This window comes from Rhipicephalus sanguineus, chromosome 3 (assembly GCF_013339695.2).
Source record: "Rhipicephalus sanguineus isolate Rsan-2018 chromosome 3, BIME_Rsan_1.4, whole genome shotgun sequence".
Lineage (NCBI taxonomy): Eukaryota > Metazoa > Arthropoda > Arachnida > Ixodida > Ixodidae > Rhipicephalus > Rhipicephalus sanguineus.
The window spans coordinates 216,500,689-216,526,466 of record NC_051178.1 but is presented as its reverse complement, the minus strand read 5'-3'; the positions used below and the strand labels follow the sequence as shown (position 1 = coordinate 216,526,466).

Genomic DNA, 25,778 nt, shown 5'->3' with positions numbered 1-25,778 from the left:
GGGGAGTTTAACAACGCAGGAAAAATCTGTTGTTCATCTGGTACCACATTTACTCGCGTTATGAACGCACCCCCAACTTTAGCCACCATGAATTTTTTTTTCTCCCGCGCAATAAATGCACCCCCTACTGTGTAGTCCCGCAAAGGATCACACAGTAGCTTTCCCACTTCACTCGATCTGGCTGATGTCATGGCAAGAAGAGCAGCAGTCATGCAGTGCCTCCTCGCCCTTCTGAACAGCAGAGCTGCTTCAGTTCAAGGTCAGTCCGCAAAAACTCAGGCTACCGAAATTAGGCAAGCCCCACTACCGAAGTCAGTGGAGGGCTGGAGCCTAGTGAAACGAGGAGAGCCGGGAAGGAGAAGGGAAGCGAGCATAAAACGAAACTGCTTAACGAAGGAAAAATAAATAAAACGAAAAAATGTCTTAGCGAGGCAGGATTCGAACCCGGGTACCCACAGTTTCAAGACAAGCGTCATAACCACTCAACTATCCAGGCACCAGAGTTCTTCCATCATACCAGTTGCGAAACTGCGTTCCGAAACCCGGGCATGCCCGTGGCCGATTCTGCGGGGACCTGCAGGTTGTCGCGCCATCTGGGAGCAGCAATACAAAACACTAAAGCACCACGGCACCACTGGAACTTGTGAGCGCTTCTCGCAAGTTGCTTAACACAGCGCTGGCGTCGTTGCGAGTGTTTATTAGTTCGTTTTTTGGTCAACAGATGACGCAACAATTGGCAGACCCCCGCGATTTCGGCCAATGGCGTGTCCAGATTCTGATACATGGGGCATATGGGGGAGTTTCGCAACTCGTATGATTAAAAAACTCTGCCCACGTACAAAACAAGCATTTGTGGGAACCATATATTGAGTTGCTAGGACGAGAGACCAAGAAAAAAACAGAGAGAAAGAGACAGAAAGAGATACAAAGAAACAGAAAGAGAGGCTCAACTTGGCTTTCCTAGGCTTAAGCTATCTTTAGCCCAGGCTTGGCTGGTAGGCTAAGGAAGGCCGGCCAGCTCCAGTGTTTTTTCATGCTTGGCGCCACCAGTGCAAAGCTGCCCAAACTTTCTTTCTTTATCATGCCAACCTTGAGGGGGGTCCGCTCTACGTACGGCTGGTGCAGAAGCCTAGCTCCGGTCCCAGCCGCAAATAGTCGTACCGTGCACGGGTCAACGTCCCCTTCCCGTAGGGCGAGTCATCGCAGCTACGACGGGTTCGGGCGAATAAGGCAACAGGCTAGCACAACAAACAACACTTTATTGCTACGTTAGCAATAATGCGTAAATGTCGCGTAGAGGGATAGTCCGCTCTTGTAGAAAACAAAGGGTAACGCTTACACCTTCGGTCGATGTTCGGCTGGCGGGTCTCAGGGCGGTGATGTGTTACCTCGCAGGTCAGCAGGGCACGAGAGCCCGTCTGCCCGTCTGCTCGGTTGTTTTATTCACCTCCCGTGTCCCTCCCCACCGCGAGGGTTGTTTCCCTCGCAGGGCGAGTTCCCTTTCCCGCGAGCTGGGATGCGAGGATTGGCGCGAAAAGTGGCGGGAAAGAAGGGGTTGTCCGGAAAGGGCGACGGTGCTCCTCTCCTAGTGGTCCCTTGGCTCCCGCCGTCAGTTCGCGATCGCGCCAGCCTTAGGGCTAGTTCACACAGCCGTCAAACGCTCCGTCACGTCAACGTCACGGCGCCGATTTCCGTCAGGGGAGAGGGTTTCCGAGACGTTTTCTCCGGAAAAAACGGTTGACGGTGTCGTAGAGCAGTGCTCTACGTTTTCGTCGCCGGCACGGGGACGGAGCCCCGCCCCTAGAAAACGGACCAATCAGAAGTTTACATTTGGAGTTCCGAGTTCTGAGAAGAGCCACGCGTCTAGCATACGGCCTCCGGGTCCGTGGCCTTGAAACACTGAACGCGCGCCTGACTGAATGGGCCATAAAACGGGGGGACAAGTGGTTGCTTTTGTGTGTGTGTGTGTGTGTGTGTGTTTGTGGTGCGAGGAGGAGCGCCCAGCGGAGTCGGGAGAGCGCCAGCGAAGCATTTGAGCTGCGTGGACAATTCCTATTTTGGTGCAGCAGTCGGTCAACACTGCACAAAAACATGCTGCTGTCGACGCTGCAACCGCCGTCGTCTGTTCGTACACTGCTACGTCGCGTCTGCTGTACGTTTTTTTGACGTGACGGTGACGTGACGGAGCGTTTGACGCCTTTGTGAACGAGCCCTTAAGGAAAGGAAATGGGCGCGCGTGCTCTCCCACAACCTCCTCCGGTAGCTTCCCTATGCCTTCAACGCAACCTCTTAAAAAGAGTGTACAATGCTATAAACCATCTGGTGATCCCCTCTAAAGACAAAGGATACAGCACTCGCTACCGCACAGCACCCCCACTGGCTCTTACCTTCATGCACCTTTTGTGCAACGGAGACAGCCGGCTCATTTCCACTGAACTTGAGCAGCGTTCGTTGGCAACGCTCACACACCGAACATACAACACATTTAGCCATGCGTCACATTATCTCGGGAGTGCTTGCAATTCAGATGGGATTCAGAGAGAGAGACGGGAGACCGTGGTGGCATGGGAAACAAACTTTAACACATACAACACTGAAAAACTATCAAACAGAATTCATGCGAAAAATACAAGTCAAACGCAGTCCAACTACAATAGTCTGGCTACACAGGCCTCTCGGTAGCGTCCAAAATGGAGCCCCCTTACTTGTCGTACCGTCAGTGCAGGGTCAAAGCTAATCCTTCGTCGTCCATGCAACGCACGCCGTTGACGTTTTAGGTTAGTCCCTGCAGTCACCGTCGCCCGTAACCCGGTCGCCACCGAGCTTTGAAGGTTAGGCCTAACCGTCTTCGGCCTCGCTTCTACGTGCCGCCTGGCCAAACTGATGACGTGGCACTCCGGGGACTGTCATTCGGGTTGCCGCCGTCCGGCCAAGAAGGAGAAGTGCTGCCGGTACACCGGAAACTGCTGCAGTGAGGTGCTGCAGGTCCGGGAAGCCTCACTCGGTGTCTATCAAGGTCGGCGGCTGCTTCCCAGTCCTCTCATGCCACTGCATTCAGCTCCGGCGGGCGCCTGCTGCTCCCGCCGCGAGTGCGACGCTGACTTCCTCAACCTTCTTCCTACGGAGCTCCACCGAACAATGCCCGTTTCTTCTCTTGGGGTTCTGCACCACGGCTCGGCTCGTGGGCCACGAGCCCTTCCCCGGCCAATCGTGTGCGCGGACGTAGCAGGAGTGCACACCATTGAGGAATTTTCCATGCCCCGCACACCACTGCCACTTTCCGACATTCGGCACGTGCCCCGCGCCCCTTTACTCATGACACCACGTTATCGATTTAGACTTCGTACAGAACATGACGGCAATGGCAATGGCAAAAATGTGCCTGGAGCGTCAATATAATTGCTATCTCAATAAAAGCTGTTTGCAAATAATGTACTACATGAAAGTTTACGCCAAAAGGCAAGCTCACGGGTGAGACGTGAGATGGCTGAAAATGAAGTGGGAGCAGTTTTTGGAGAAACTAAATTTCGATTTCGGAGCAGAAGAACCTTGATTTGGAGCAGTTAGCGGCATTTAATGTTGCCACGCGCACTTCTTTTTATATTTTTATGTAACCAGTCCGTTACATAGAACTTACATAATTCGCAAAAGGAAGAATTATGGCCTAGTGGGCACTTCACAAGTGCACTTGCAGTAGGCATTCTAGGACACTTTGAAATGGCCATTGTTATTCGCACAAACATTACTTTCCTTCCGGCACAGTTGAGGCATCCACCAAGAACTGAAGCCAGGCTAGCAATTGAGAAGGCAATGTGCACGGGGCTTGATTATGCTATTGCGTTCTACTTTTCAAGGCGAAATGCAAGCGTTCTCCAAGTTTTTTTAGAACCTTCCAATAAGACTGAGCGCTGCATGTGAAAAATAGAGTTTATTCTGGAACTAACCCGGCCACCAACCATAATGCTTGAATCTTCGATGCTGCAGGTAAAAAAGGCCTGCGGCGCCTCGATGCTGTACTTCAAGCAATCAAGATCTCTGGCCTCACCTTGAAGGCTGAAAAGTGCCGCTTCGCTTCTGAGGAGTTCTTGCTTTTGGGCCACGTCATTAGCAAGGCTGGTGTTTGCCCAGACCTGTGGAAAACAGCTGCCATTGCAGCCTCCCGCCACCCACTGAAAAGAAGGCCGTACGCAGATATCTTCGCCTGTGCGCTTATTACTGACCCTTTGTCAAGGAATTTTCAGGGATCACTGAGCCACTAACGCACTTCACGATGACCGACGTCGAATTCAAGTGGGAAACGGCGCAAGTCAAACCATTTCAAGAACTAAAACGACACTTGCAGACGCCTCCGATACTCGCACATTTTGACGAATATGCCAATATGGAAATCTACACTGATGCAAGCAGCGTAGGACTCGGCACCGTCCTTGTGCAGAGGACTGACGAGACTGGAAAGGGTTATCAGTTATGCTAGCTGGTCACTATCCAAGGTGGAAGCCAACTAGTCCATCATCTGGGCAACGTCAAAGTTTCGCCCCTACCTCAACGGCAGGCCCTTCAAAGTTGTTAGCAACCACCTGCCTTGTCTTGGCTAGCTACCTTGAAAGACCCTTCAGGGCACCTCGTACGATGGAGTCTGAGGCTTCAAGAATTCGACATTGCCGTCGTTTACAAGTCCGGACAAAGCACTCTGACACCGACTGCCTGTCTCGTGCCCCCATCAACCCGCCGCAGCAGGACAACCAAGACGATGACTGCTTCTTGGGAACCCTAAATGCCAGCGATTTCGCTGAATGACAGCGAGCCAACCCAGAACTTAGTGGCCTTGTGGAATACCTCGAGGGCAAGACCGACGTTGTTCCAAAGGCATTCAAGCAAGGACTGGCGTCCTTTTTCTTGCGGAATGGCCTTCTCCTAAGGAAGAGCTTTTCACCGCTTCGAGCCAATCCACCTTTGTCACAATGCTCCGGTGCATGTGCTCTTCCCCTAGCGGAAAATTCGCAAAACGTTCATCTAGGAGGCTTTGCTTCTGGCAATACCGCTAGTCCTGACCCCTACCAAAACCCTACCAAAGCCCAGGAAAATGAAAGAGACAGATTACTTCCTCTCACTACCTTCGAGAGGTTCTGAAAGCTTTGCATAACAACCTGACGGCTGGAGACCTTGGACTTTCTCGCACGCTCACGAGGATACAAGAAAACTGCTACTGCGCTCGCCTCACTGCCGACATCGCTCGCTACGTAAGGACATGCCGAGACTGTCAGCAAGAGAAGACACCGCCGCCTAAACCAGCTGGACTTCTGCAGCCCATCGAACCACCTCGCTGACCGTTCCAGCAAATTGGGATGGACTTACTGACCCGTTCCCGACATCGACTTCTGGAAATAAATGAATCATTGCAGTTACTGACAACCTCACCCGCAACGTTGAAACAGGGGACCTGCCCAATGCTGCCGAGCTTCACCGACGAAGAAAATCTCGACGTTGCTACTTACTCGCAATGCCCCGAAGAAGCTTGACAGCTCACCTGTCTGCGTATTGTCACGTTGCGTATCATCGGAGATTGTAGTGACAGCTGTCACTACAATCTCCGACGATGCAACATGGAATACCAATCTGGAAACCTTGTTTGGGGCTGGGCACCGATACGCCGACAAGGGCTCAGCGAAAAACTTCTGCGACGTTACTTCGGGCCATACAAGGCACTCCAACATCTTGGCCTGCTGGACTACGAAGTTGTCTTGGACGGCATTATGAACCTTCAGCAGTGTCATGCATGTCGTGTGCCTAAAGCCGTTTTATGCGCAATAGCGAAGCCGAGGACTCTACTTTTCATTTTATTATTGTTCTTTCTTTCTGTATGCATATATTTTTTTGCCCTTCCATGTTCTCTTATAAGCATCAGGACGATGATTTTTCAGAGGGGGGCAACGCCACACGCACTTTTTATATTTTTATGTAATCGGTCTGTTACACGTATCACTACTGCCTTGCGAAAAAAATTCGGCAGATCCCACGTACCGTGGGAGTCGATGTTATGCGAAGCATGCAGCGGGTAGGTGACTGTGGCGTAACTTTTTTGCTGAGCGACACGTTACAAAATGGCGCTAAAGGTTTGTATAAATTTTATACGCACACTTATATATGTTGAAGAGCCGCATATGTGTTATATAACCAGTTGTTTATGGTTGGGTAACTCTGGCAACGGTAACGTGGGTATGACCAACACCAGAAGCGGTAAGCTGATATGCAGAGTACGTGTCCCGAGAACGCACGCACGTTTCCCGAACCCGTGTGCATGTGTGCAAGAAGTTCTTGACAGTTCTTGAACAAGGGCATCATCACCGTGATCAGTGAGCACCAGCAGCTGGTCATGACTTGTTATAGGATCCAGTCGTGATCGTGGTGACGAGGAGTCCATGTGTAGTGAAGTATGTGGTATAGTAGAGCTGTTGGAATTCATGGATGCCTCGGTCATTTCGTCGACAAATTTTCTGTCGACAGAGCCGGCGACATGTCGGAACCTGAAGCCACCCTTCGCGTTGGTGAGGTATAGGCCGTCGAGGCTGGTAGGCCTGGATAGTGCTACGTAGACCAACATCAGTGGATGGTGTTTGTCGTATTTGTAGACTACCTGGGCGTATGTGGCCTACGTAGCCTAGTCTACAAAGCGGCTGTCAATCAATCTGGCATCATCCTCCGTCAGCATGAGGCCATTGCCCAGCCTCGTAAGAAATGAAGAGGACACTGCGTGGTTCTGGCGGACTAAGTGCACTTTACGGTGCAGTGCTGTGGATATCATATGTAACTTTCGTTAATGTATTCCTCCGGGGTCGAGCAATGCTTCAGTATAGCTTGCTGAATCAATCATAGGAATACAAACGTAATGTTTATTAGACTGCTATAAAAGCGGAGCCAACACTGGAACTACAGATGTTAATCTGACATGACGCCTGTATCGTAGGAGTAGACATCGTAGGAGTATCATGTAGTGTTTATTGCTTTCTTGTAAAATTAGATAGCCAGCACCACAACCACAATTGACGTTGCACCGATATTACGCCTGCATAGGCTGTTTTTACAAACCAATTTATAGACCTGGCGTGGCTCAGTGGTAGAATACCTGATTGCCATGCAGAATGCTTGGATTCGACTCCTGCTGGGATCCTAATTTTCATTCTTTCCATTCGTTGAGTCAACGCTGCCGATGTTGGTTTTCCGTAACGCTATAGCATTTAAGTTAACAATGTCTGTTCTCACCGTTCCTGGGTAGATATAAACTGTCAATCACCTGTGGCGCATACCCGTACACCGTGGCCCGTGGTAAACGGGTATGTGCCACACGTGTCTAGTGGAAAGGGTTTGACGTCGTACGCGACAAGATTTTAACGTTATTCATGTCATGACCCGGCAGTCATATTCGTGAAATCCTCTTACCCTCCAATGCAAATTTTGGTCTACACCAAGTTAAGGAGGTGATCATGAGAGCACCCAGACGTAGGCGAATAGATAGATAGATAGATAGATAGATAGATAGATAGATAGATATATAGATATATAGATAGATAGATAGATAGATAGATAGATAGATAGATAGATAGATAGATAGATAGATAGATAGATAGATAGATAGATAGATAGATAGATAGAAAGAAACGCTCAAAGTGCCAGAGGTTCGCTAAGAAATGCTTCGCATTTAAAAACCGCGCCTGGGTGCCTTCCAGGTCATTTTAGAACCTTCCTATAAGACTGTGCGCAGCATATGAAAAATAGAGTTTATTCTAAAACAAATCAGGGGCACCAACGACAAAGCTTGAATCTTCGATGCTGCAGGTATAAAAGACCCAACGTGCTTTACTACTGATCAGATTACTCGACGGCGGATTACTGTTCTCGCGCCGCTTTCAGTGTACAGCACAAATTGGTTGTACCTTGACTTTTCATTTTCGGGGCACAAGTTCGGCTGAATAAAGAGTTCTCTATTTCCCAGTCTTGCTGCAGCCGTCTTCCTCGTCACAACCATGTCACAATATGTCATCTTAGGAGCTTGAAAAAAATTTGTAGCGACTTGGGGGAACAAGTACATATTTTAAGTCGTGCATATTTACAACAACCCAGAGGAGATTATGGAGGTACCACGGGAGCTTTCATTAGAAAGGTGCATAAAAGAAAGACGCTTGGCCATGTCTATGTGTTCAGCAAACGTCTCATTTTCTTTGTAACCCCTGGCACAGCTTGGATAATCATGTTGTCAACTCAGACTTTTTTCCTTGCTGAAGCCAACATGGGCATCAAAATTCTTGCTTTTGAAGCTGCTTTGGAGCAGCTTGGCGCAGGAAAACAGAATCGTATCAAACATGTGCAATATGTGCAGCTGTTGCACCCCAGCTCATATTACAGGAATGGGAGACAAGATCTGCCTGCCCCTCACTACTCCCTGACCCCGAATCAGAGCTCAATCTGGTGCCAGACAAAAACATTTTCCCCTATGTGGCACATTTATGTTACCCCGCTCAACCACATTGTGCCACCTGCTGGGCACCCCGGCACATCTTTTCCACTGCTGGTGGAGCTGCCCCTGGCGATAGACCCAATGCCCAATCCTTCCCTTTCCTCAAGGGAGGCTGCTCTTCAGACCGCCGGCTCAGAGCTGTCGCTGGTGGACTGCGGGCTCCCAGGTGTCCACATTCAACTAGATTGTTTTAAATAAAGTTCCATCCATCCATCTATCCCTTAATTCCCACATTAAGGAAACTCTCTGATCTTGCACTGCCACTGCTTTTGCTTGTGAACAAACAAACATCAAGAATTCCTTAAGCAGTTTTTCACACGCTTCGTGCATGCACAAAATTAAGAGTAACACTGTTCAGTTCCACATCTGAAAGCACGAGAAAGGATGCATCCAGTTTCTCAACTTGCATCTGATCTTGCCCCAAGGTCAGTCAAACCGCTGATAAATTACACCTCAGACCACACCAAGCTAGTGAAAAATGCTTTAGTAATGTAATATTCTTGATCTGCACCAAGTAAATCCTGTCCACATATGAGAGCCTCAACTCGCAGGCTTTGATACTGAGAGTGGTTGGCTTTCCAAGGGAAAGGCTTTCTTTTACTGCCGCAAAACTTATATGGAACATTGAGAAAGGTGAAAGTAGGGCAGGACAAGGGTCTGAGTGAGTGCAGCATAGGAAAATGGCTGTCCTTCCCTACATACATGGTTTGAACTATTCCCCCAAGAAGGTGGCTTCTTGCTAGTGTTAATTTTGGCCCCAAACAAGTGAGGTAGGCATTGTGCAAAGGTCACTCAACACGTCATGAACAAGTCAAAGGCACAGAAATGTGACTGTCAAGTGAGACACGTCAACAAATATACGCCGTACTGCACTTCTGTAGTGTACTCGATCCCACTTTCCTGTGATCACATGTGGTATACTGGGCAGACAGGGTGCTACATTAATGTGCACTTGCCTGAGCCCCGCAAAGGCCAGGCTAGCAGCTTGCACTTGTCACTCCACTGTTGCGAGTGTGGCTGTGTTCCTCTGTTTGGCAATGTCACCATTTCGTGCTGTCACAGGGGGCAGACGCAGGGGGGAATCGTGGAAGCTGCCCGCATCAGTGCTCTTTCCAAGGCATCCGTCGCTCAACCCTCCTTTTCCTTGCTTGACAAAGAGCTTAGTTATCTCAGTTTGTGAAGATAGTTATCGGTTTGTTATCAGACCCTGCTGTATGCATGGTGTGCGACATATGTTATTGAAGCAAGGTTTTGCGCGATAAATGTGTCAGTTGGCAGTCAGCACTTGTCCCGTATTCTTCTTCATTTGGTTGACGTTTAGAACTTCTTCTGTCTTTCTTTTTGCTGTTTTCCTAAGGCTTCACAATGAACCATCCCGATGAAAAGAAATGTGAACAGTGGAAGCCGAGGCTTTCGGCCGGCGTCACCGTAGCGCTAGAACCTGGGTCTGGCTGGTGGTCTGACCGCATGCGTGTTCCAAGTGCCAGGCATGACTGGCGGATGATAAGCACGTGCGGTGCGATAGCGTCTGCCGGAGCAAAATTGTAGCACTATGGTGAAGCCGGCTGAAAACCCAGATTCGCCTAGCGACAGTCAGAGTTTGAATGGGCCGAAAGCCTCGGCTTCCGCTCTTCGCGTTTCTTTACATCGCAACAGTACACAAAGTCACCTGTCTCATCTGCTTCCACAGCAGTCATCGAGCAACTGTTCCTTTCGGCTTCACTTTCTTTCGCCTTCAACAAGGCACCTTTGTCAAGCTGCTTCTTCCTCTGAGCTTCAAGTACGCATGATAATGATTCCTAGCAGATGAAATGGAGGTCTTCAACTCCTTTGCTAACCCTTCGACACGCTATGCACACAATCGTGTACACCACTTGTTTTTGCCATTTGTAATGATTAGGGGCTAAGAGAGAGCAAGGTACACTAAAGTTTGGACGAAATCAACCCCCTGCGTAATAAATGCCTTCATTTAACTTCATTTTGCGGTGTACTGTTGTATATGATCAGTTTGCTGAAGGCACTACACTGCTCGTCGAGTTGCTCAACGTGCCCCTTCCCGCGTCCACGTCAAAGGTATAATTTTTCTTTCCTCCAAATGGACATACCCGAAAACGAATTTGCACTATATTTCTGGTGTAAGATTTTATTCCATTAATGCAAAACTGGAGCACGAATGACTTCACAATAAATAGTTATGTAATTACAATTGAATTAGAATTAATTACTACAACACGCATAAATTAACCCATTATGACATTGTTCTTGTTGCCATAAAATATTGAGTGCCTTTAAATAATGTTTCGACTTGACGCATTTACAGACAGTTCTTTATAGGTGGCATCTGAGATGGTTAAGGAAGCCACGTGCCCCATCAATGGCGTCACATAACGCGTTGTGAGCTGTAGGACATGCTTTTCAGAGGCCAACTCCGGCAATTTTTTTACCACGTCAAACTAATGGTGCTTCTATGTTCCCGAGATGCTCCTGTCACGGGCCTGCAGTATAAATAGTACTCAGCAAATTTGAAAATGATTTTAAATAAGCAATAGACACAACACCAAGCAGCATGTGATGTATAATGTGGTAAAAACGAGAAGTTGTGCAAGGCATGCCCGTTCCACCAGCGCGGAGCATGAAGGCTGCAAAAGCTGTGAAGAGCAGATGCTCAGCGGGAAGGTAACCACCTAAAGCCCCTGATCTCCCTCCTCTGGCTTCTCCGAGGCCAGAGGTCAGGAAATCCATTGAATTTTTCAGCAACCAAGAGGCTTTATTTTCTGAGAAATCCGTATGGATTTTTTTGTGGCTTTGTGCTACAAACAGGTGGGTGTCTATTTTCCCTTTCTTAACCCTTCCGCCACCTTGCGGGATTCCACAGAACTGATTTGCAATATGCGTTCAGTTGCTTCGGGTTGTTGATGAATTTGTCCTCGCACTGCCAATAGTTAGCTTCCTTGTTAGCTCAATTGGTAGAGCGACCACCCCGGAAAGGTGTTGGTCCCGGGTTCGAACCCGGGACCAACACATCAAGCATCAAGCACACGGACTAACGATCAACGATGTGATTGCGAAACTTCAGAGATTCGACGCAGCTCTGTTGAATGAACAAAGCTGAAGTGCGAAAACTCGCATTAGAATTTATACTTTTAATTTGTTTTTGTTGTGTGCTCCTTTATAATAGAGGAAATGGCTTTCTCTGGCTCATTTACGCTGACGAATCAGCCAGTGGATTTGCAATGCGAAGGTAGCTATGCAAAGCGTGTGTTTCCAACAGAGTCGTAGGGTGTGGTCATCGTTTAGGAACCTCACGTATACGTGCCATTTCGCGCGTACATTTACGTCTGTTTCATGTGAAGGTTTATATCCGCGAGTGGAGGTCTCGTGAAGGAAACGTTTACGGTGACACGTTAGTTTCTATATTCGCTTTCTCGTTCATTCAGCAATATAGTTCGTATGTAAGGTACATCTACAAGGCGCACTTGCGCAATGCGGTTGTTGCATTTAATCACTTAACGAAAATACGTAAACTCCGAATATATAAACTAAAATTGACGTACGCCTCCTGGCGCATTATGCGAAAGTTTTAGATGCCTCATCAAACGCTAAAACTGACCGTCGGCGTGCTGCATCGGCGGCGTCAACACGAGTGATCCAAAATATCATTCCGCGAAGACGTCACCAAATGACGTCATCATGACGTCACAGATCGCCGGAACTGGTGACGTCACGGCAACGTCACCATGACGTCATCATGGCGTCTCACAACGTGATGTCACACGATGACATCAGATGACATCGTCGCTTTGCATTGCCTCCGTGGTCGTTGAGCCGATCACGGAGGCAATGCAAAACCAGGTGAAGTGCAGAAAGGTTACGGAGGGGTGCGGGGTAGGATCAATACGTCAGCTGAAGAAGAACAAGATGATGGCTTCTGCCTTTGAGTCGTCTTACGCGAATGCATAAGGGACCCTGTGAGTTTTGCCTGAGCGCCTGATGTCCAGGACTAGTTCATCTTGCGCGCGCGCGGTGACTTAAGGGACTGCAGTGCGTCTTGCGAGTTGAAATTTACTAATGAAAGAACTACTAAATTTACCAATGAAAGACAAGCACATGCTCCCTGCACATACTGTATACCCTATGCGGCACTACGCAGAGCTGTCATGGGCCACCGTTACGCTCGTTTAGATAATTTTAGAATAAGTTACCAAACAGAAAAAGGTGAAGTTAATAAATGTGCATAAGCCACCGAAGAGAAATTCTGTGCTCTAGAAGAAGATACACGAACTCTCCCTTGCTGCCCTTTTATGCAATTTTTTTTTATTGCTGTGATTTTCCCGAATTCAATTTGCAAGAAGGAGCAGCCAGTGCTATACAAAAGAAATTATTTAAAGGAAAAAGATATTAAGAGCTACACGGCTGGTGCAAATGCTTACAGCGCGCTGCCTGGCAACCAAGCTCCATCTCCGCAAAAGGGCGTCTGCTACGTAGGAGCAAGGTAGGTGGCGCCACGTTTGAAAAGAGAGTGCGAAGGAGGGGAGACCGAGGAGGAACGAGAGCAGAGGAGGAGTGTCGCTACTTTACCAAGTTTCAGGGGCTTCACTTGCACCTGGTATACGTTATGGAAAGAGCTTCCGTACGGTAAAGTTCGTGCATGCACGCTCTTCAGCTGGTACAGTATCACTGTACTTTCCATATGGCACACCAGTACTGCTAGCTAAAAACACTCGAATATTGAAGAGAAGGGCAAGCATTAACAACCATGAGTGCTTAGTGACTGTTAGGGTGATTATACAGGGAATCATGTGCCGCCTACAATGCCCACCCGCAGGGAACTGAAATTCACATGACACGCCAGCGAAGCGTTGGCCTAACACATACGATTGCTGTCTTGCGGACAGCAGACATTGTAGGGGCACCTCGGCTCCATCACTTCTGTCGCGTTGCTGTAAATGATATCACACATAGTGCAATGTGACCAATAATTGTGGGAAGCCAGGTGGGTATTTCGAGGCCATCAATAAAATTCATTTGTGAACAATCAGCTATCACTCAAGCCTGCAACTCGGCATAAATGAAGGAAACATGCAAAAGAACGTACTCAGCGAATTTTATTGAGATTGATTGACCTCAAAAATTACCGAAGTTGGCCTTTTCAGGTTTTTTACACAGACAGACTTGCTGCTTGACACTTAATCCTCTTTCTACAGTTGCCTGGCAGTGGCAAAGCACAAGAAAAAGTTTTGCTACTCTTCAAAACACAACACAGGCTGAAGTGAACTTGAGGAGTTGCAAGAAAAAATTGTCTAGCCTATCCGAGCTCTTTTCGAACAATAGCAGCTTATGCTTCTCCATTTGTAGGATTTAGGCATACTCAGCGAGTACACAGTCTCGTTGGTAATCACTCAACTGTTTTGCAGTGATCCTCATCAGCCTGTCTACGCCCACTGCGGGGCAAAGCCCTCTCCCATGTTCCGCCAATCAACCCGGTCCTGTGCTTTCTGCTGCCACGTTATACCTACAAACTTCTTAATCTCATCTACCCACCTAATTTTCTGTCTCCCCCTCACGCGTTTGCCATCTCTTGGAACCCAGTCAGTTACCCTTAATGACCACCGGTTATCCTGCCAACGTGCTACGTGCCCGGCCCATACCCATTTCTTCTTCTTGATTTCAACTATGATGTCCTTAACCCCCGTTTGTTCCCCGACCCACTCTGCTCTCTTCCTGTCTCTTAAGGTTACACCTATCATTTTCCTTTCCATCGCTCGCTGCGTCGTCCTCAATTTAAGTTGAACCCTCTTTGTAAGTCTCCAGGTTTCTGCTCCGTAGGTAAGTACCGGTGAGATGCAGCTGTTGTATACGTTTCTCTTGAGGGATAGTGGTAGATTACCATTCATGATTTGATAATGCTTGCCAAATGAGCCCCATCCCATCCTTATTCTTCTAGTTATTTCACTCTCATGGTTCGGCTCCGCAGTTACTACCTGTCCTAAGTAGACGTACTCCTTTACAACTTCCAGTGTCTTGCCACCTATCGCAAAGCGCTGTTGTCTGCCAAGATTGTTGCACATTACTTTAGTTTTATGCATATTAATTTTCAGATCTACTCTTCTACTTTCCGTATCCAGTGATAAGGGCATTCAAACAATCTTGAAAGCTGCTAGGCACTGGTCCGGCTTGGTGCCAGGGATGCAATGAGGATCTGACCAAGGAAAATCTTAATAGGGTCATGAACCACTTGTGCAAAAGTCATCGAATGACCTAAGTATTTGAGTTTGCTGCCTCCCAAATCAATTGCTGCAAAGGTTTCTCGAATCCTTTGAGAATGAGCAGAAATACAGGGGTTTGTCATGCGCTTTCTCTCTTCCCTCAGCACGACAGTGTGCTGGAAGCTAAAGAGGGAGGGATGCCACATTAGCGCGACCTTGAGTGCACGTGATGAAATGCGACTGTTCTCCCATTGTGATTGCTGTGCGCGAGTGTGACTCACTGCGTAATGAAAAAATCTGTAAACAGGGGGTGGGTACTCGAGCCGACGTTTTGACAAGTTGACTTGTCTGAAACTGATTTCCTTTGCGCTCGTGTGTACGTGCTTCGTGCCCTCTCCTCCACAAGGGAGAAGGGGAGGGCAACTGCGAAAGTGGGTTGGGTGGGAGAGGCCGCTATGACGAACTGGGTGAATCAGAAGGAAAGGGGTATTCCACGGAAAAAAAAACAAGAAAAAACAAGGGGGGGGGGGTATACGTTTCGCTGAACAATCATTATCAGAGGAAGCACGTGCCACTTAACAACGGTAGGTCAGAAATTCCTAGAAGGGCTTAGCTCTCATTGGTTTTCGTTGTGTATGTATCATATCAAATGGATTCAAGAGCCCCCATAGAAACGTTAATACCTGCTGGCTGGAGTGTATTGAACTTGTGAATAAGGTATGACTCTATATTTTCTGTCTCTTGGGGACCGGAAGTTTGACTGAAGTATGTAAAGTTCGAGATTGTCAAAGTTGTGACCTGCTACATTAAAATGCTGTGCCACTGGTTTGGGCAATTTCTTCGCCGTGCCCACGTGATGCCCGTTTAACATTAAGAGGCTGTCCCCTTCCGCCAATGTACTGTTTGTGACAATATGTGATCATGTAGGTAACGTTTGAACAAGTGCAGATAAAACTAGGCTTTATATTGTTACGAAGGTATGAATTTATTTACAGATGAAGTAAAATGATTAAAAGCAGAATGAGCGTAACTACGGGTCAAGACCAGACCGGTTCACCCAACCACACAACCACACAGTCCAAGCGCCGGCTCCACTACTCTTCCTCTTCTGCGTTCCGCACACTCGCGCGTTTCCCTTACAATTTCCCCGGGGGCAGACGAAGCTCGCCGAGCGAGCTAAAGATGCCTATGATGGTACTGCTTGAGGCGAGCCACATGAACAACTTACCTATGGAGCAGAAACCTGGAGACTTACAAAGAGGGTTCAACTTAAATTGAGGACGACGCAGCGAGCGATGGAAAGGAAAATGATAGGTGTAACCTTAAGAGACAGGAAGAGAGCAGAGTGGGTCAGGGAACAAACGGGGGTTAAGGACATCATAGTTGAAATCAAGAAGAAGAAATGGATACGGGCCGGGCACGTAGCACGTCGGCAGGATAACTGGTGGTCATTAAGGGTAACTGACTGGATTCCAAGAGATGGCAAACGCGTGAGGGGGAGACAGATATTTAGGTGGGTAGATGAGATTAAGGGGGGACACGGGTCTTAGAAACCGAAAAATCGCGAAAAAATCGTTTTTTTGAAAATGTTATTTTCGGATTTTACAGTGACTGATGCATAATCTGGCAAATTTTCACGCGTCCTGGATTGATATTTTAGCCGCAGTAGCGTTTTATATCATGCATGTGACGCGAATATTTCTCGATGGACGCGCAAAAATGGGCTTTCTTGCAGGACGCGCAGCTGCCATTCTACGTCTCTGATCGCGGCCATCTTGGTCCCGTTCGAAAGAGCCGCGTTTCTTTTTTATTTTTCGCGCCACCACTACTGCATACGCCAAGCGGCCACTAAGAAAAAGCCCGCGAAAAGCTAGTCCCGATGCGCGGTCCTATTGGTCTACCAGTGCACGTGACAGTGAGCGCGCACCAGCGTTGCCAGATGGTGAAATTCGGCACCAGATTGGGAAAATCTGGTGAAAATTGGGAGCTGCTGGTGTTGAGGTGCCAGAACGGCTACACCAGACAAAATCTGGTGAAAAGTGGTGAAAAATCTTGAGGAATATGGCTTGTCACTACAATTATTCTTATTTACACCGCGTTGTTGCCGACAACTTATTGGTCCTTCATCCACATCCCACGAGTAGTGCCAGTTTCTTGCTGCACTCAAATATACAAACCTTCAAACCAAAGCCGGCCGAGCAGGCCGATTATGTGGCGAAGGTTGCGGGACAGTTCGCGGGCCTGCTGGACGCCGCACCGCTCGTTCCTCTTGTCTTTAGTAATAAAGTCTATTTTCTCCTTCTCCTTGTTTATGCATATCTACCTTTATGGCTCTAGAAGGGGACGGGCTCTAAGGAGGTTAAAAAATTCTAGAGTGGAAGCAATCGAAACTTCGTAGGAGCAAATGTGAAGCCAGCGTTTGGACATACCTTACCTGAAAACCTTCTCGTATGTCTGATGTCCGATTAGAAAATGCCCTTGTTCTGGTGACGTAAATGCTAGGTTAGTCATAGGTCGGTTACGAGGAAAGTAATATATCCGAATGAGTATGTAAAGCTCGCCAAGGCTTTGATAAGGAAGCCAGTAACACAGAGGCACGTTGGGAAGTATCTGTCCGGAACAATTAGCTATCGAAGTCCGCGTTCAAAACCAACCTTGTCTTTACCTCTTGTTTTCTTTATAGTTTTTGGGCCCTTAACACTCGCTAAGTGGATAAAAGCAGTAAACAGGGCTAAATAACTGAAGTCGGTTTGTGGACACTGGCTTCATCATACGAAGAGAAAACGAGATCTAAGGGCACGGTGTAAGATATGTGTAGAGATACCTTACACCGTGGCAGCTGTGACAGCTGACTTACTACTTTTTCTTAGCTGACGTTTTATCGTTCGGCTTTTCCACTCCAGCATCTTTTTAACATCCTTGGGTGGGCCACCCAAGAACCTCCTTGCCTGTTTCCAGGAGACGTGTGCGAATATATATTCGAAGATTTCGAATAAATAATCGAATAGTGTTATATTCGATTTGGCATTCGAATCGAATAGTGTCTGTTCGAAATACCAAATATTTTTCCAATATACACTCTTCAGCATGGACGAAAAACCCCGAAGTAACGATATGTTGGAGCATTGAGGGGTCATTTTTGTACACGCTTACATGCATGACTAACAACAAACGCAACTGTTATGGGTTGCACGGCGGGCTCGCTTGCAATTTATAGCTTCCAAAGGCATAGCGCATCCAAGACGGGACGGCGAATGACAAGTAGACAGGCATAGGCACCAGGAGGTAGCCAGGGGGGGGGGGGATTCAACTCTCCTGAAAATTGTCAATTTTGCTTGCGTATATATACGCACACATACAAAGGCAGGCACGAACATACATAAAGTATGATTGAATACCCCCCCCCCCCCAAAAAAAAAAGTGCAGAAATAATCAAATCACTTTTTCTATGGGGCAGGGCTTTTGCAAAGTAAAGCGCTAAAAAGAATAAAATGACGTTATAGTCGCCATTTTGTAGTGTTGGTGAAATCTGGTGAAATTTTGTTCTCGGGTTGGTGTCGAAGCCCCTTTCCAATCTGGCAACGCTGGCGCGCACGCCATTGGCAGATTTCCACAGTTGTCTGCTCGGGCCGCGGGAGTTCGCGTCGGACGACGCGGCTGAAACGCGCAACCATGCCGAACTCGACGCCAAAGTTCGCTACGAAGTACAAATTCGGTGGGCGGACAAAGAAACGGAAAGTGTACAACTTTCAAAAGAAGCGCCGATCACCTTCAGAAGATGTCGACGGTAGTTTGCCTCCCGTGCCAAGCGCCCCCGAAGACGCTGACTGTGGGTTAGGCCTAGCGGGTGAAAGCGGCTCTGACAGCGACCACGTTCGACAGACGTTTCGGCGCGACACCGTCATGTTGGAGCCCGCTGATTTGTTGAAGATCGAGAAGGACGCGGAAGTAAAACTCCGGAACCTAGCATAAACGCCGGCCATCACGCGAAAATCGGGTCTTCTCGCTTGTGCAAACGACACTGCCACGGACGACGCCGCGGCTGGCTCGGATGTGATGGAGACGCGCTTCGCTCTGGTGAGCCTCGACGCTCTAAACGCTCTGCAGTCAAACGTGAAGTGCAAAGGGTGCGACGGCGATGTGTCTGCGCATAGGTGAGCGCGAATACGGCCTCGCAGTAAAGATTGTTACGTCGTGCGAGATCTGCGGTGATAACGCGCCGGTGTGGAGCTCGCCGCGCGTGAACAGCGGAAAAACGTGTAACCCGTTCGTTGTGAACATTCTTGCCACGCGCGCTATGAAGACCACTGGCAATCACCAAACAGCGCTGAATGAGATCTTCGCTACAATGAATGTGTCTGGGCCTGGACCTTCGGCTAAAAAACGCATGGCAGAAAAAGACCGTCGCAGATCAACAGCATCAGCTCGCAAGCGTGCCTCTGCAGAAAACATGCAGCGGGCGTTGAAAAAAAGGCATTTAGGGGACTCAAAGCAGAAGGACTACCTGTCTGGTGCCTACCGAGAATGCTGAAATTGTAAATTATTGTAAATACACGACTATTCCATGCTAGAGTTTGCCCAAAATGGACTTGTTGTGTTTTTTCACGATTTCTCAGGATTCAAATTTTGCTGCGGTTGCAAACTTGCCAGAAAGATATCTCTGCCTTCAGAGCAGCTAGGACTGTCATTTTTGTTGTGACATGTAGCTCTATCTGTAGTGCACACAGGGGTAGTTGTGAATTTTTGAATAATATCTTCAAACATTTTATATTTGGCACAAAATTGGAGCATAAAGTGGGTGTGTCTGCAACACTGAAAATCAAGGTGCTACAACCTAGCTAAAGATCATCAGATCAAAAAAGCATTCCTACCCCTGTGTGCCTTATGTTCATTAGTATCTAGGCATGTGTCAATAGTAGCTCTCTAATAAAATTTTTTTGTGTACCGTACCTGGAAACAATGGGTAATTAATTTTTAAGATATCTCAAAAACTAATCGACGTAGGAAAAAAATAATTACATTTTCAAAATCAGCATTAAAAACTGAATCATACTGTTAAGTTTGTTTTTAAATACATGAAAAAATTTAGCATTTCTCTCTCAAGTACAGTGTCCCCCCTTAAGAAGTTTGCAGGTATAACGTAGCAGCAGAAAGCACAGGACCGGGTTGATTGGCGGAACATGGGAGAGGCCTTTGCCCTGCAGTGGGCGTAGACAGGCTGATGATGATTATGATGACATGAACAACTTGTGTAACGCGCGAACGCCGGTTACTTGCCGTCACTTGCGCGACAACGTAGGTTACGTCACTTAAACGAGAAACGAGGGCCTGAATAGTTGGCCAGAAACTTCCGGTACAGTCCTTTTTTTTCGAACAGGAGTCCACAGCCAAACGTAGTCACCAGGAGAAAAACTTACAGGAATATGCTTGGCATCATATCGACTTTTGCTTTGTTCTTGCGATGACAACGTTCTAATGCGCGCAAGTCGACGTGCTTCTTCGGCACGACACAATGTCTGAGCGATGGAAAGATCTTCCTGATGCGAGAAAGGTAGTATAGTGTCGAGAAAACTCTGAGGGTTGCGTGCATAAAGCAGGAAGGTGCATACCCAGTAACTTCATGCTTGGCGGTATTGTATGCGTAAGTTACGAAGGGCAAAATGGTGTCCCAGTTCCTGTGGTCAGCATCAACATACATCGATAGCATATTCGTAAGCGTACGATTCGTCCTCTCGGTGAGACCGTTAGCTTGCGGATGGTAAGGACTGGAGTGACGATAAGAACCGCAGAGGCACAAAAGTTCTTCAACAACGTCGGCGATAAATTGCCGTCCACAGTCACTGATAACTACCCGTGGAGCGCCATGCCGCAATATGACCCGTTGTAGGAGAAAAGAAGAGACGGCGGCCACTGAGGCAGATGTAAGTGCCTCTGTTTCCGTATATCGAGTTAAATAATCCACGCACACTACAGCATATCGGTGGCCAGACGAGGTCTTAGGAAATGGTCCGAGCAAGTCGACGCCGACTTTTTCAAAAGGAGACGTCGGTAGTGAAATGGGTTGTAAATAACCTGCCGGAGCAGTCGTGGTTTGCTTGTGGCGCTGACAAACAGCGCAGCTGGCGACGTACTGTTTCGTGGTCTTCTAGATTTTCGGCCAGTAAAACCTCTCACGAAGTCGGTGTAGCGTACGTGCGAAACCAAGAAGACCGGAAGTTATGTCATCGTGCATAGAACGGACAACGACTGGCCGCAAGCTCTCCGCCACCACAAGAAGCAACGGAAGACCGTCAGCCGAGTAGTTCCTCTTGTATATCAAGCCGTTACAAATTGTAAAACGCTTTCCTGAGGAATCCTGCGCAGCTTCCAGTAAGGGTTTCAAGGCAGGGTCGCGTTGTTGCTCACTCCTGAAGTTGCTGAGATCGGGGAAGTCGGATGAGACAGAAAGTAAATAGTCATCAAAGTCATCGTCGTCAGCATTGGTGTGCACTGAAGGAAGGCGGGATAGGCAGTCGGCATCCGTGTGACATCGTCCGCTCTTATAGGTCACAGAAAAGCTGTACTCTTGGAGGTGCAACGCCCAACGAGCCAACCGGCCAGACGGGTCGCGGAGTCCAACAAGCCAGCATAGTGAGTGATGGCCAGTCACTATTGTGAACTCTCGGCCGTGTAGATACGGTCGGAACTTCTGAATGGCGAAGACGACTGCTAAGCACTCGAGCTCGGTGACGGTGTAGTTCTTCTCTGCTCTGGTCAGTGTCCGACTGGCGTAAGCTACGACATGCTGTCGGCCGCTGCAGATTTGGACGAGGACAGCACCAACACCAAGTCCACTAGCATCAGTATGCAATTCTGTGAAACCTTCGGGATCAAAATGCTTCAGGATAGGTCCTGAAGTCAGCAAAAATTTCAGCTGTTGAAATGCAGCCTCACATTTATCATCCCACAAGTACGGCGAGTCTTTATGGAGAAGGGATGTCAACGGTGCAGCGAATTGTGCAAAATTCTTAATAAATCGGCGGAAATATGAGCACGGACCCAGACAACTTCGCAGGTCCTTCACGTTTGTTCAAAGTTACGAACCACTGCGGTCTTCTGTGGGTCCGGTCGAATGCCTTCTCTGTCCACAAGAAAGCCTAGTACGAGGGCTTCACGTTCACCAAAATGACACTTTTTAGAGTTTAAAACAAGGCCAGCTTTCTGTATGCATTCAAGTACAAGCGACAAGCGGTGATTGTGCTCTTGAAAAGTCTTTCCATAAATAATGTCATCTAAATAGCCCATGCAAATCTCCCACTTTAGTCCACGGAGTACTGTATCCATAAATCTTTCGAATGTCGCTGGAGCATTGCGCAAACCAAAGGGCATAACGTTAAACTCAAAAAGATCGTCAGGTGTTATGAAGGCTGTCTCCTTGTCTGCTGGGTGCATGGGAATTTGTCAATATCCCGAACACAAGTCAACGGAAGAAAAATAGGAGGCAGAGTGCAGACAGTCGACAGTGTCATCTATACGTGGCAGAGGGTAGACGTCTTTTTTCGTAATGGCGTTTAAGCGGCGATAGTCCACACAGAATCTCCATGAATTGTCCTTCTTTCTGACGAGAATGACAGGAGCTGCCCAGGGACTACACGATTCTTGTATCACTCCCTTCTTCAACATGTCTTCAACCTGCTCTGCGATGACTTTCCTCTCATAAGGCGATACGCTATAGGGCTTCTGACGAATCGGCAGTGCTTGCCGTGTATAGATTCGATGCTGTGTACGAGATGGTGGCGGCGTACCAGAAGATGATTTGTTCTGGACAAAGTCAAACATGGAAGTGTGGCCTGTGAGCACCTCCTGCAGTAGACACCGTTCAGCAGAAGGAAGTGACTTGTTGATCATACGCTGAATGTTGGCAGAATAGTCAGGGTAGAAATCTGGGTGGGATTTCTTAACGGCCGGCGATGGTTCAATTGACCAGATGGTAAGAGTAGTTTGTTCATGAAAGCTTGCCAATTTAAGTCCTGCGGGCAGAGATATGGGCTGCGCTGAAACGTTCACGGTCCACAAGTCGGCACAACTGTCGACGGCGAGCACGAGGCAGCGAGGCACAATGACGTTTTTCTTGAGTGCGTTATTAAAATCCGGCTTGGCTAAACCATAACAAGAACCCGCACGAGAACGTGAAGAGTTTAAGCGCACAAACATTGCGCTCTGCGGGGCCAAACAGATGTCTTGCGACACTGAAAACATGTCTGAACTATCGCCACTATCTTCAGTCAATGAAGTGGGCAAGGCGCTGCGAAGAAAAATTGCGCCACTGCCACAATCCAGAGTGGCATCGCATTCACGCAAGAAATCAATACCTAAAATAATGTCATGAGTCGCACGTGCAAGCACCGTTAATTCAGCTATAAACTTTTGATTCCCTACGGCAACTGAAACAGAACAAACACCAACAGGGCACAACGTTTCTCCCCCTACACCACGAAAGGTAGCACTCCGATTCCAAGCAAACATTACTTTCGTCCCAAGGTGATTTTTGAAAGACAAGCTCATTATGGAAACCGCAGCACCGGTGTCAACTAGGGCAACAGTACTCACATTGTCTACAAAAACACGCACTTTGTTCTTAACCATTATAACACAAGGGGGTCTTGAGGAAGATGATTTTGCAGCCTCGCCCCCATCGTTCGCACTATTTAGTTTCCCAGCGGCGGTGGTGACACCGAGCGACGACGCGGTGACGCCGATCGCCGTTGTCGTGCTGGCGGTGGGGTAACGCTGCGGTCGGAGAAAGGGGAGTCAGCGCGTGCTGCGTGTTGCCGTTGAAAGGAGCTCGGAAATGGTCGGGGCTAGACACACGGGGCGTGTACACGTTGAATCACGGCGCTCGCTGCTGGCGGCGGTAGCAGTACCTAGCGATGTGACCAGGCAGCCCGCAGTTGTAGCAAGTACGAGTGTCGCGGCTTGTCGTCCTCGGTGAGGAAGACCTCTCTGATTGGTAGAATCCGGGAGATGGCGGCTGGGGAGCAAATCTCCGTGATGCAGCTTGGCTACGTTCCTGGTTGTCGAGTGGCCGCTCTCTCCTTTGTTCAAACCGCTCGGTGTAAGTCGGCCAAGGCTCCGAGTAACTCGGACGCGACCGAGATACCGGTGGTTCATGGGGGCGTTGGTCGAACGCACACTGATGGCATACGTTAGCTGTGTCCACAACTTGTAGCTGGGCAAGTTCTTCTTTAACAACTCGTCTGATAACCGAGGAGATGTCGTCATGGGATGGGACGGTGACACTTGCCATCGTGGTCACATTATCGAGGCGCCCAAATTTCGGAAGAATTCTCCTCCTCTTCAGCGCTTCAAACGCACGGCAGTGCTTTCTCAAGTTGCAGGGAGTGTTCAGGTCTTCTTTTGTGATGAGAAAATTATACACGTCTTCCGTGATTCCTTTTAGGAGATGGCCTACCTTATCTTCGTCAGACATGGTCGCACTGATGATTCCGCAAAGTTTCAATACAGCTTCGATGTAGGTGGTGCAAGTTTCGCCAGGTAACTGAGCTCTGCGCGAAAGCGACTGCTCAGCCTGCTCAATCTTCAGCTATCGAGTCCCCAAAACACTTTTTCAGTTCATCAACAAAAATTTCCCATGTCGTCAATGCGCTCTCATGGTTGTTGAACCAGAGAAACGCAGTCCCAGCGAGAAAAAACACCACGTTCTCAAGCTGCTTGACAGTGCTCCAGCGGTTGCAGCGACTCACTCTTTGGTAGTGTTTAAGCCAGTTCTCAACATCTTCATCCGGCTTCCCCGAAAAGGGCCTTGACTGACGTTCCGGTATCCCGTACGCAGCTTGCCCTGTGGGGTGGGACTGTTGCTCATCACCGGCAAGGTTGTTAAGGCCTTCTCCTGTGTCCTCCATGTCTGGTAGCTGCGGTGGCAAGCCAGCCAAGCTTCTGCTCCGTTGCAAAATCGGTAGAGCTGGGCCGTCCAGAGCGATGTACCCCACACCTTCCACCAAACTGTTACGAAGGTATGGATTTATTTACGGATGAGGTGAAATGATTAAAAGCAGAATGAGTGTAACTGCGGGTCAAGACCAGTCCGGTTTGCCCAACCACACAACCATGCAGTCCAAGCGCCGGCTCCACTACTCTTCCTCTTCTTCTGCGTTCCGCACACTCGCGCGTTTCCCTTACAATATGATGGACGTAATCACTTCTGGTGCTTTTAACTATAACGTCATCTTGAAGGTGTTTACATGTCTTATATCTTGGACGAGAACAAGGTGTTGGACGAGAAAAAGGGCAGGAGAATGAGCGTTTAGTTTTGCACGCACTAACATGTCCTTCAAATTCCTATTGCGGCGGTACACGACCTTTGGTACTCCGGGAAACGCTTTTCTAAGGCGCTCGTTGCTTGCCAGTATTGGGTAATACTTACGGAGGATATTATTTATGTTTGGTAGTGCATCTGAGTATTTGGTTATAAATGCTGGCGGCTGGTTGGGCTGTGCTACGGGGGCCCTTTTAGCTAGTGATGATTTCCTATCTAGTTGACATGCTTTGTTGTAGACCTTGTTTAGAGCATCTTGTGGGTGACTTCTTTCAACTAATGTTTCCTTTAGGTAGTGTAAGTGGTGAACGTAGTCACCGTTGTCGCTACAGATGCTCCTTATACGCCTCGCCTGTCCGACAAATATTCCTTGTTTGCAGTGTCGCAGGTGATGACTAGTGTAATCTAGGTATTTCTGGCTGTCTGTTGGTTTTCTGTAATGTGTCATCTTTAATTTTCCTGTTTCAATAGATACCATTGTGTCTAGGAAGTCAATATTACTGGAAGAATGGTGCATGGCAAATTTAATACTAGAGTGAAACTTGTTAAAGTGGTCAATGAACACATTTAGTGCGCTTACGCCATGTTTCCATATAATAAATATAACATCACTGCATAATGTTAGCAGACTATGTGGTGTCGGCACGTGGCGAGAAATGCATCTGATCCGAACTCCGCCATTGATTTATTTTGGCTATTGGCCAATAGCATGCTATCTGATGTCAAACAGCAGCACGGGCACTTT

At 48.1% G+C, this 25,778-nt stretch overlaps 1 protein-coding gene across 1 annotated transcript in view; it reads right to left on the bottom strand.

Moving 5' to 3' along the window:
• LOC119388284 (transcription factor Dp-1) overlaps positions 1 to 25,778 on the bottom strand; it is a 147,503-nt gene that overhangs the window by 53,243 nt on the left and 68,482 nt on the right. The window lies entirely within an intron of this gene.